This window comes from Trachypithecus francoisi, unplaced genomic scaffold (assembly GCF_009764315.1).
Source record: "Trachypithecus francoisi isolate TF-2019V2 unplaced genomic scaffold, Tfra_2.0 Lachesis_group2, whole genome shotgun sequence".
Lineage (NCBI taxonomy): Eukaryota > Metazoa > Chordata > Mammalia > Primates > Cercopithecidae > Trachypithecus > Trachypithecus francoisi.
The window spans coordinates 90448216-90460356 of NW_022681465.1; the positions used below are offsets into that span (position 1 = coordinate 90448216).

The 12141-nt window shown below is 39.7% G+C and overlaps 1 protein-coding gene and 1 long non-coding RNA gene across 19 annotated transcripts in view; one reads left to right on the forward strand and one right to left on the reverse strand.

The window, feature by feature from the left end:
- Positions 1-12141, reverse strand: part of PDE4D (phosphodiesterase 4D) — a 1626844-nt gene that overhangs the window by 144563 nt on the left and 1470140 nt on the right. The gene's annotated exons all lie outside the window — the stretch shown is intronic.
- Positions 543-12141, forward strand: part of LOC117065162 — a 32541-nt gene continuing 20942 nt past the window's right edge. For 7 of the 8 annotated variants that reach the window (XR_004429838.1, XR_004429843.1, XR_004429844.1 and 4 more), the window contains exon 1: positions 543-793. This is a non-coding gene — a long non-coding RNA (uncharacterized LOC117065162). Of the gene's footprint in view, positions 794-2010; positions 2346-12141 lie in introns of those variants that run through there. The other variant, XR_004429839.1, reaches the window with a different exon arrangement.

Sequence of the window (12141 nt, forward strand, 5' to 3'; positions counted from 1 at the left end):
ACAGCAAGACTAAATACCAATAAAAATACTTTATAGTACACAGTGGCTCCATGTGCCAATTTCTTCATCTTAATTTCTCTACGTTTAGCCACTAATTTCTTTGGCCTCACAGTGGCTTTACCCAACACTCCAGGATACAATTTCTCACCACAGACGTTACAAATTTCCAAGATTGCTGCTGAATTGAATTACTCTCACGTATATGAGGCAGCTCTCTTATTCTATTCTATGGGGTCTCGCTGCTATCAATTATTCAACTTTTTATAAAAACAAAATCTTCCTTAAAAATTGCTTTTGTCAAAACATTGCTATGACCATCTGTGTTTAAAAACCATTAATGGCTGTCTACTAACTTTACTGTAACAAAATGTATTAGTTTGACAGATCAAGGCTTTCATGGCCTAAATTTCACCTGGACCCTCCACTACAGACTGCCACACTGGTCACACACATGATTCAATATTTGTGCATCACGGTGGGAGTGTTCATTCCTTGTTATTTAAATTTCTTATCTATAAGTTCCAACTCAAGCCTGACTTCCCCCCTGGAGCATTTCCTGACTAAGCTGCCTCTCAACTATCTCTTCTTCTTTGCAGTATTTATATGACTTTTTGGTTCTATTATTTGACATTGAGAACTGCAGAATCGCTGTTGCAGGAATATGCTGGAACTGGATCTTGTCAAGTGTTAAACATTCAAGAATTCTGCAAAGAACTCTGGAACCAGTGATAGCTTGAAACCAGCCATGTGAGGAGTATTTGCACCATGGCCATAGACAGACACTGCAGATCAGGTATTTTACTTTTTTTTTTTTTTTTTTTATTTTGCAAGGGGTGGTGGGGTGGTGAGAAGAGGAAGGAGAAGAACTGGTCTGCTAGCATACCACACAACAGATTGTCAAATTATTCTTACTACATTTAAAATATTTTGTCAACTCTCCACTATAGCTTTCCAGTATAAATTCAAATGCTTCCAGGACTAAGTAATCCATGACCTCTCATGGAGTTAAATTCCAACATGGACATGGATCCATATTCACACATTAAACTGTAAGTTCCATGACAGCTAGCTATTTTGTATCCTTCATGGTGCCCAGCACAGTCTGTGGTAAAAAGAAGATCCTGGCCGGGCGCCGTGTCTCACGCCTGTCATCCCAGCACTTTGGGAGGCCGAGATGGGTGGATCACGAGGTCAGGAGATCGAGACCACCCTGGTTAACATGGTGAAACCTTGTCTCTACTAAAAATACAAAAAACTAGCCAAGCGAGGTGGCGGGCGCCTCTAGTACCAGCTACTCGGGAGGCTGAGGCAGGAGAATGGTGTGAACCCGGGGGGCGGAGCTCGCAGTGAGCCAAGATGGAGCCACTGCACTCCAGCCTGGGCGACAGAGCGAAACTCTGTCTCAAAAAAAAAAAAAAAAAAAAAGCAGATCTTTCTGCCTTTCTAGGGTTCACATTGCCCTTTAACTTCTGGCCTTATTGAACCTTGGAATTGTTCCTTGAACATATCTGGTATTTCTTACCTTGGTAACTTTCCAAAGGCCACTTACCTGCCATGGCTGGCCCAGGCTGACTGAATCCCTCCTGCCACTGAGTGACCCTGTGACTTTAACAGTCCTTTAAACACATTGTATTTCAATTGTCTATTGATTTATCCACCTCTCTGCTATACAGTAAGCTGCTTAAGTGTTATCTTTTCCACCTGTGTATCACAAGGCTGCGGTCCCCAGCATATAGAAGGTACTCCAATAAATATTTATTCATAGTGAATACAGCAATTCAAACAATTTATATAATGTAGGTCTGCTCTGGCACGATTCCACAACATTGATTACTCAAAAAAATAGGCCTTATGTACTTTATGACACTGTTGTAACTATACAGCAACCATCGAACACAAATTTCAAAGAGGAGAGAGCTTATTTACAACTCCATGAGCACTTCAAGCATTGCTTTCTTCCCAGGCACTGAGAGAGTATCCCTGACGTTGTTCTGCTCTCTTTGCGTTTAGGTGTCTGTGCTTGCCGGTATGCCTCTGTCCCCCTTCTGCCCTGCTTCAGCACCAGTGGCAGATGCACCACAATTCGGGTGAAACCTGGTTTATCCCCAAGAAGTCTTCACAGTTGTTCTGTTGGTCTCTGCTTAATACCACACAAATAAAACTTAGGCCTTGGGAGAGTGAATGAGCGAAACAAGAAAGAATGGAAGAAAAAACATAAAAGTAAAGTAAGGCACGAGAGAATTGTATAAACTGGGGTGGGAAGGATAAAATTTAAACCTTTTCTGAGAAAAGATATAAAAGTAAAGTGAAGCAGGAGAGAATTGTATAAACTGGTGTGGAGAAGATGAAATTTAAAAAAAAACTTCTGAGAACCAAATGAGGTTGTAATACTCCAAAATTCTTAATTCAAATGTTGTTCCTGCCTCCTTTAAGGTTCAAAAGATAGCTGGTGTGACCATATTCACGAAAGTAAGTTTCTCTTTAAATGGCCAAAATCTTATTATTAGTAGTAGTACTATTATTTTTGGTTTATAGATCCAGGAATCTTTCTAATGATGGAGAAACAAAATAAGAATAAAATGCATTTTATAAAAATCCTAATTTTAAATCCTGAGAGAGAAGAGGAAAGTTATGCTCTCTATATATTATATAGGTGCCACCAGCATATGGCCTCTGTGCACAGAAGTACATTTATCTGGGAAATTGAAATAATTATTTAGTGAGCTCAGGCAAAAGTAAGTTCTAACACCAGAGCAGAAGACATAGTCTAATTTCATGAAAGCTGATTTATTATTGTTTATAAAACACCAAATTGTCATTACATTTTCTACCCTACGTATACTTGTGTTTTTCCAGTGGCGCTAATATGACAAAGAAAATAATAAAAGACTATCTTAAAGAAAGTTTACAATATGGTGACTTTTATTTCAGTAACACTATTTTTCAATCATTGAGCCCTGCTGTACATCTTGACATTAGCTCTTCAGTCACACTACAAATGGAGTAAAAATTATCAGTAGAGGAAACATTCTATGATCCATTTCAGTTCCACTACCTTTCCCACTGTTCATATTCAGAGAAATGGACATGAAGTGCTAGAGACAAGAGCAGAACAAATTAGAATTCTGCTTTTTCTGTGTGTCCTTGCTTTTTGAAATGGGGTCTGCCACATAGGCCAGTGTGCAGTGGTGGGATCATGGCTCGTTGTAACCTCAAACTCCTGGGCTCAAGGAATCCTCCAGTCTCAGCCTCCCAAGTAGTTGGGATTGAAGGCATGCACTACTCTGCCTGGATAATTTGTTTTAATTTTAGTAGAGCCTGTTCCCCAGGCTGGTCTCAAACTCCTGGTCTTAAGTGATCCTTCTACATTAGCCTCCCAAAGCACCAGGATTACAGGTGTGAGCCACCAAGCTCCATCAAAAGTCCTGCCTGTAAACTAAAGTTCCACAGAGACTGATGGTTAAAAATGCAAATTGAAATCAAACCAGCAACACTCAAAAATCTGAAATGATTCATTGTTTCTCCACCAGAACACTTCTTATAAACAAGCTGAAGGTAACTTTGATTTTGTTCAAGGTTGTGTCCTACCTTTCTTTGATCTCTCCCACAACATATAGTCAAGTGGTAGCCCCATGACATGCACTTCACTAAGAGGAGGTCAGAATCATCCATTCATTCATTGATTAAATACATATGAATCAGGACTATGTGCCAGGCACTTCGAGTATCAACAATTTCATTATCAACAAGACATAATGTAAGCTCTCAAGAACATCACAGTTTATGGTAGCCAAGACCATTTTTTAAGAAATTGATAAACATCTACTCTGATGTACTCAGTGCCCAATTCTTTCTCCTTTTCTCTTAAAAAAAAAAATTGTACTGCCCAAAGCAATCTACAGATTAAATGCAATCGCTATCAAAACCAATGTCATTTTTCACAGAAATTTAAAAAAAGTTAAAATTTGTATGGAACCAAAAAAAAGCACAACTAACCAAAGCAATCCTGAGCAAAAGAACAAAGCTGGATGTATCACACTACCTGACTTCAAGATATATTACAACACTATAGTAACAAAAACAACATGGTAGAAAAACAGACACATAGACCAATGGAATAATACAGAAAGCCTGGAAACAAATCCACCATTTTACAGAGTAGACTTTTAGATTTAGAGTAGACAGAGAGCATAATGATGCATACATTTGATTTTCTATAAAGGCACCAAGAATATACATTAGGGAAAGGATATCTCTTCAATAAATGATGCTGGAAAAACTGGATACCCATAAGCAGAAGAACGAAAGTAGACCTCTATCTCTCACCATACAAAAATCAACTCAAGATGGATTAAAGGCTTAAACATAAAACTGCTAGAAGAAAACACAGAAGCAACACTTCAGGACATTGGTCTAGACAAAGATTTTATGGCTAAAACTTCAAAAACACAGGCAATGCAACCAAAAATAGATAAATGGGGCTATATTGAACTAAAAAGCTTCTGTACAGCACAGCAAAGCAAACAATCAAGAGAGTGAAGAGACAAACTATTAAATGGGAGAAAATATTTGCAAACTATTCCTCTGACAAGGGAATAATATTCAGAATATATTAAGAACTCAAACGTCTCAACAGTAAAAAAGCACACAATCCCATTAAAAGTGGACAAAGGATATAAATAGGCATTTCTCAAAAGAAGACATACAAATGTCCAATGTGAAAAACTGCTCAACATCACTAATAATCAAGGAAATGCAAATTGATACCACAATGAGATATCTTACCCAGTTAGAGGGCTATTATTAAAAATGCAAAAAATAAAATAACAGATGTTGCCCAGGATGCAGAGAAAAGGGAGCTCTTACATATCACCAGTGGGAATGTAAATTAGTACAGCCACTGTGAAAAACAGCAGGGAGATTTCTCAAAAAACTAAAACTAGAACTAACCACAATGTCCAGCAATCTCACTACCGGGTATTTATCCAAAGGAAAAGAAATTGGTGTATCAAAGAGATACCTACATCCCCAAGTTTATTGCACCACTATTCACAATAGCAAAGATGGAGTATCAACCTAAGTGTCCCTCAACAGATGAATGGATAAAGAAAATGTTGTATATGGTTGGGTGCGGTGGCTTATGCCTGTAATCCCAGCACTTTTGGAGGCTGAGATGGGTGGGTCACGTGGTCAGGAGGTTGAGACCAGCCTGGCCAATATGGTGAAACCCCATCTCTGCTGAAAATGCAAAAATTATCTGGGCATGGTGGCACTCGCCTGTAGAACCAGCTACTTGGGAGGCTGAGGCAGAAGAACTCCTTGAATCTGGGAGGCGGAGGTTTCAGTGAGCTGAGATGGTGCCATTGCACTCCAGCCTGGGTGGCAGAGCAAGACTCCATCTCAAAAAAAAAAAAAAAAAAAAAAAAAAAAAAAGAAAGGAAGAAAGAAAATGTGCTGTACACAATGGAATATGATTCAGCCATAGAAAAGAATAAAATCATGTCATTTACAGCAACATGGATGGAACTGGAGGTCATTATGTTACATGAAATTAACTGGGCACAGAAAGATAAATATCACATGTTCTCACATATGCAGAGGCTGAAAAACTTGAACTCATGAAGGTAAAGTGTAAAATGATAGATACCAGAAACCGAGAAGAGTGTGTAGGTGGGAGGGGAGAGGATGAAGAGAGGTTGAATAATGGGTGCAAACACAGATAGAATAAGCTCTCATGTTCCATAGCAGATTAGGTGACTAGAGTTAACAGGTATTGTATATTTCAAAATAGCTAGAAGAGAGGACTTGAAATGTTCCCTACACATAGGCATGATATATACTTGAGGTGATAGATACTGTAAATACCCTGATTCCATCATTATATATATTGTGCATGTAACAACATCACATGTACCCCATAAATATATACAATAATTATGCATCGACAGAAATAATTTATTGAAGTGAAATTCATATCACATAAACTTAAAAATTGTAAAGTCAAGAATTCAGTGGCATTTAGCACATTTACAATGTTGTGCAACCACCACCTCTATCTAGTTCCAAACATTTTCAACATTCCAAAGTAAAACCCCTTACCTATTAAGAAGTTCTTCTGTCAAGACCACTTTTAACTTCAATGTATGGGAAGCCTTCATTTAGAAACAGGTTTTGAAAAAAATTCTATGTTCGTAATCACTTAACTTAAATATTAGAATTGAGAATGAAGTCAAAGAGTCTTGTAACATCAGACTCAGCCCCTTAGGATTTTTAAAATGGCATTCTTCATTCTGTTTTTTTTCCCCCCCACTTTGGTTTTGGTTTTCTCAGTCTGTCAAATTTTCCAGATTCCCATCTCCCAAAGTTGGTAGATGTTTCCTTTGATCCAGTAGCTAAGGCATGGTTGAACTGATCACATTTATACAGAATTTCCAAAGATCTATCAACGAGAATTCTCGGGTCTATGTGCTTATTTAGCCTTGCCTCTATGCCTGAACTTCATCTGGAAGTCACACATAGTCTTCCTTCTGTCTTCAGCCATGAGCAATAGTGTATTTGCACTAAAAACATTTCCATGGCATCTTCTCCTTTATTTAATTTTCTATCAGCACACCCTTTTTGATACTTTCTTTTTCTGCCCATTCTGGTAATTCAGTTGACTAAAACACAAAACTCTTTCCAGGTAATCTTTGTTTTCCTTTCATAATCTGCTGTTTACACATCCACTTAATTCATAATTTTGTTAAACACCTCCAATTCTTTGCTCCTACATTGTTATCTTGCCATCAAAATATTGATTTCAATACCTGTGACCTCTCCAGTCCATTTAAAACATTAATTACCAAGTTTCCTGCCTTTGACATTGGAGTTCTTAATACTAACATCAAACCAAATGTTTTATCCTCATTTCTAAAGCTCTACTCTATTGCAGACACCCTGACCTCTAAGACTTAACAGATAGAAAATAAGTATGTCATTGTAAATCTGAAAACTTCTGGGCTTACATGTCAGAGACTGGAAGTGACTTGTTTTGGAAGGAGCTTACACTGAGGCAGCATGGCATAATGCAGTGTTTAAAAGCAAGTCTGTGAAAGTGAGAAACACTGGGGTCCAAATCTTGGCTCTAACACTTCTAAGCTACGTGACTCTGGGCAAGTTGCTTAAATTTCCTGAGCACCAACTTTCTCATCTGTGTGATGTAAAAAAAAGAGCAGCACTGTTTAGTAAACATGGTCTTGGCTTTACACCACTTCCTAGTATTTCTACAACTGTCAAGTCAATCAACATGTTACCTCAGAAACTGTGGAAAAGGTATAACCTTTGGAAAATGTAATCAACGGGGAACAACTTTTCCTAGCCCAAGTCCAGCTTCTGGTTCTGCCCTGACAGGTATCTATAAGTCATAATGTTTTACTAGGTCTTCATTTCCTTACTTATAAACTGAGGGAGGTTGAGTGAGGAGTTCTATTTATTTGCATTTTGGCTCTGCAATTCTGGGGTTTTATTTGACACATGAGGATCAAGGAGTAGAAAGGAGCAATCAAGTGCAGTGGTTTGGTCAAGATCACATAAAAAGACTTGCTGTAAAACCAGGAGCTTGTCCTAAACTGCTTACCAGCAAGCTTGATTTCTACTCAAGTAGACCATACTCTCCTGCTCCTCTAGCTGCAGCTCCACTTCTCATTTACCTTAGCCCAGGCTGACTCTAAGCTGCTTTCACTTCTACCTCCCTGCATTTTGCCCTGATAATTTTGTAGTTTACCTAGCCTCCCTCTTTGAGATCCCTTCTTGAAAGGGTCATTCTATTAACCTGCCCATATCAGTTACTTTACTACTGCTGATCTATCACTACCTGTCGATTCATGGGAATTACAGGGTGCACTGGGACAAGAGTAAAATAATTCAACAAACGTAATGTTGGATTAAAAAAAAAAAATAAGCTAGGCCGGGCGCGGTGGCTCAAGCCTGTAATCCCAGCACTTTGGGAGGCCGAGACGGGCGGATCACGAGGTCAGGAGATGGAGACCAGCCTGGCTAACACGGTGAAACCCCATCTCTACTAAAAAATACAAAAAACTAGCCGGGCGAGGTGGCGGGCGCCTGTAGTCCCAGCTACTCGGGAGGCTGAGGCAGGAGAATGGCGTAAACCCGGGAGGCGGAGCTTGCAGTGAGCTGAGATCCGGTCACTGCACTCCAGCCCGGGCGACAGAGCAAGACCCCGTCTCAAAAAAATAAATAAATAAATAAATAAATAAGCTAAAAGATACTGATGACTTTTTATAATTACAACATATTTGTTCGTGAATACGGACATATATAGTAAAAAGATGAAAATGTGAAAAGGATGACTATTTCCTAAATTTATGGCAGAGGTTGTTTTGGAGAGGATGGAAGAAAAATAAGGCTGGCGGTGATCGTGGGGAAATGCAATATCCAAAATTATCTATCTATCTGTATGTTTTTATTAAAAACATCCACGATAATTATGGCAAATGTTAATGTTTGTTTGTTCTAGGTTGTGGATACATTTAAGATCTCTTGCTTTCCGGGTACATTTCTTTCTTTTTTTTTTTCAAATTAATTCCAAAAGACTTATACCTGCTACGTGAAGAACCAAGCAAGTTCAGATCTCTTGCTGAAATGTTCAAATGCTGAGGCAAGGCCTGTACTACAAATTTGTGTAACCAAAACCACAGTGCTCTCAATGCTCCTCGTGTTGGATTACAGCAGTTAGAGGAGATTGAGCTATTTTGTTTCCATGGCTCATTAAGTTAGAGTTAGACTGGTGTCCATAATCAAATTCACTGCACTTATCCTTGCTTCTTCCCTATGAAGTGCAGCCAGACCTCAGGGAAAAGTCTCAAATATTCCAGGTCCATGGTAATTTGGTCCATGAAAGAAATTAACATACCTGAAAAGGATTAAATTATTTTTCCTTTTCTAAATGATCCTCTTCCTTAAGCTTCCTCTGTCAATTGACTGCCAACCTTATTTGCTAATTCCCATCCCTCATCGGGCTTCCTAGCACTTCCTGCTGCAAATTAGAGTGCAGTGAACCTGAGCCTGCTCTCCAAAACACATCCAGACTCTTGGGGCTTTCTGGGCTTCCGCTAGGGTGCCTGGTGCAAAGGGCACCTAAATATAATCAGGGTATGATCAATCAACTAAGGCCTGGGAATGTTCCAGGTGAGAGGAAGGGATATCTTGGGGGACAAAAGGAATGTGTAGGTGGGAAGAAGGCAGAAAGTCTTTCTTCATTTTTCATTGTTGGAAATGATCTGGACAGAGAGCAATTTGAATCATAGGGAGGGTTGGGCAGGAAGTGATGGGGGAGGGAATAACAGACAGAAATGACAGGAACAACTTAGGGAGACAGGTCAGAAAACATCTAATCAAGGCACATAGCAGAAACAGTGAAGGGAATTGAAACAGTTGTTCTGTATTGCACTGACAGTGTCAAAGTCAAAGTCAGCGCTTTTTAACCTCGTGGGGTGGATGAGGGGGTGCAAGGAGCCTTGTGTGAAGCCTCTGGCTCTGCTTATTGATCTCCCAAATACAATAATACATCCTCACATTCATAAATTTGAGAGCAAGGGGCTCTGATCCTGCGATATACCATCTAGGCCCTTATTGGATCTTGGAACTGATTTTCAGAATCCTTTATTCTTTTGAGTACAATTATAAAAAAAAAAAAAAAAAAAAAGCAGAAAAGGGAGAGAGAGAGAGAAAGCAAGGAAGAAAGGAAAAAAGGAAGGGAAGAAGGAAGGAAGGAAAAAAGGAAGAAAGGAAAGAAGGGTTCCTTTTATAAACCTCAGAAAAACCAAAAATGAAAGCAAAGCAGAACAAAAAATAGCCAATATGAGCCAAGTTACAAATTTACCTGTATCCTTTCAGAGGATAAATCCAAATTCCTGCAAGACAAATAGCCATCTTTCTTTCCATTATTACATTAAGCAAGACAGGTTAAGAGTACACAATAAAGGTGCTTGGCTAACTCCTTCTCCCTTTATTGACTCTATCACAAGAAGCACATTTAATACAATTTTTACAATTTTTTAAAGAACAAATAGGAAACAGGAGAAGCTTGTACTTTAGCTATCTTTGTGTATCTGAAAGGAATGCTGTTCAGCGCTTCTTCCTTTTCAAAAAGAAACAGAAGAATCATTACTGTGCATAACTCTCGAGGGCTGCTTCTCTAGTATCAGTCCGTTTGAAACAGGAGTTTCACATAATTCAATTTATTAAATCCACATTTCCTGCCAGATTTTGCTTTATGTGCATATGTCCTTTTGTTTCCCAGCTAACATTTCCACATCTCAGAATTCATTCTTTCTAGTATAACTGAAGAATATGGATATTAAAATCAGATCAGCAAAAGATTTTTATAGATTTGGAAAGCTGCCCATCCATGCCGTAAAATAAAGCGTGTTATACAGCTGATATCATCAAGTCTATTCTATGTTGTTGTCATATTCCTGGCGGTTGGTGGAGAGTGAGAGTGGAACAATTGGGAGTGGGAAAGAGAATGAAAGGATTTGATCAATTGCGGAATTTTAAAGCAGAGACAATTTACACTAAAGAATTAAAAGACTTCCTAACCTCCAAGACATTTTCCAGTCCAGGTAACCTTTGAATTATAGCTGGAGGTGATGTTCTTGCAGCTGCCTGTGAAAGCTGAAATCACAAAATGCCTGCAATGTTCCCTTCCTAAACCAACTTTGCCATTTTCTCAGGCTGACACACAAACATGCAAGCGTCCACAGTAATGTGCATGTGTGAGGGATGGGGGAAGGGTGATTGTTGCTTTGTAGTAGCTCCTTTGAAGTGTTTAATTCCTCCCTTGTAATCTCTTCATCAACACACATTTAAAGCATATCAGTTTTAGCTCAGCAATTTCATTCTCAGAGGCTTATGTGGCTCAGGGCCTCTGTCCAGCACCTGGGTGGCACAGTTTGTTTTATCTGCATGCAGAAATGTTAATAGAATTAAATTCTTTCCTTCTTTCTCTCTTTCTTTCTTCTTCCCCCACCTCCCTCGATTTAGGTTAATGAGCCCACGGCAGCAGTTGTGTGTGCGTGCGCACAGGAGCACCGTGAGCCTGCCTTTTTAAAATACAGGAAACGCATAGAAGAAAGAAGAGTTCAGCTGGAGCCACGACTTCCCTCTTTGCTTCTTTCCCTCCCCACCCACCGCACCCCCCCACCCCCCACACTCCAGCACCGGCTTTTAATTTTCGAAAGCACTGCAATTGCTTGGTGTGGTTTCAAGAGCTGGGGTGCCATTCTCCCTGATGATGACTCTGCTGACGTCAATGGCATTCTTATCATGCCTAGTGCGACATCAGAAACCAGTCCTCAGAGGCTCCTCTTATTCACAGTTCCTGGGCTCTCAGCAAAATGTGGACCGGATTTCTGAAACGCAAAGGACTGCCCCGTTCCTAACCGGCGCTGCAATCCACCAGACAGCCTCCTTCTGCCGGCAGCTTGCCAGTTAAGACTTTGTTCCTTAGTGTTCTGTCCTGCAAGGACCCCCTGAAGGAGAAGAGAGGGCTAAGTGGATCACAGCGTGTCCTCCGTGTCTGAGCTTTCAGAGCCGTGTGTGTGTGTGTGTGTGTGTGTGTGTGTGTGTGGTCCCTCAACCAAGGTTAGAGACTAGTCGATGCTGCTTCTGATTCTTCTTCAGGTTTTACTAAAATGATTCAGTTTTTGATATAAGGCGATTTCCCCGACACAGTGGCTAAGAGCCTCTTGTGTAAGTTGCTCCTAGCTCACTCTCTGGATGAGAACCAGAGCCCAGGTCCCCACGTGAAACCCATAGTCACCCCAGACTGCAGCATGCACCCCTCCTCCTTTTTTTAATAAAGAAAAAAAATAGAAGGTTGGGAGGAGAAGGAAAATAATCATAGCTGAATAATAATAGCAGAATAGGAAAACAGTATCACTAAGAATTAAACATTTCACTCTAAATACTCATTACTTGTTAAGAAGTCTGATCTCAAAAGCTGAATTTTCAAGGGAGTCACTACATACTAAACCCAGTATGCATTCCTACCTAGCAGTTTGGGGGTAATTATTATGGCAATGATGAAGCTTTTTCCATTTACAGTGGAGTGTATTATGGTCCAAATCTACCCTAAAGCAT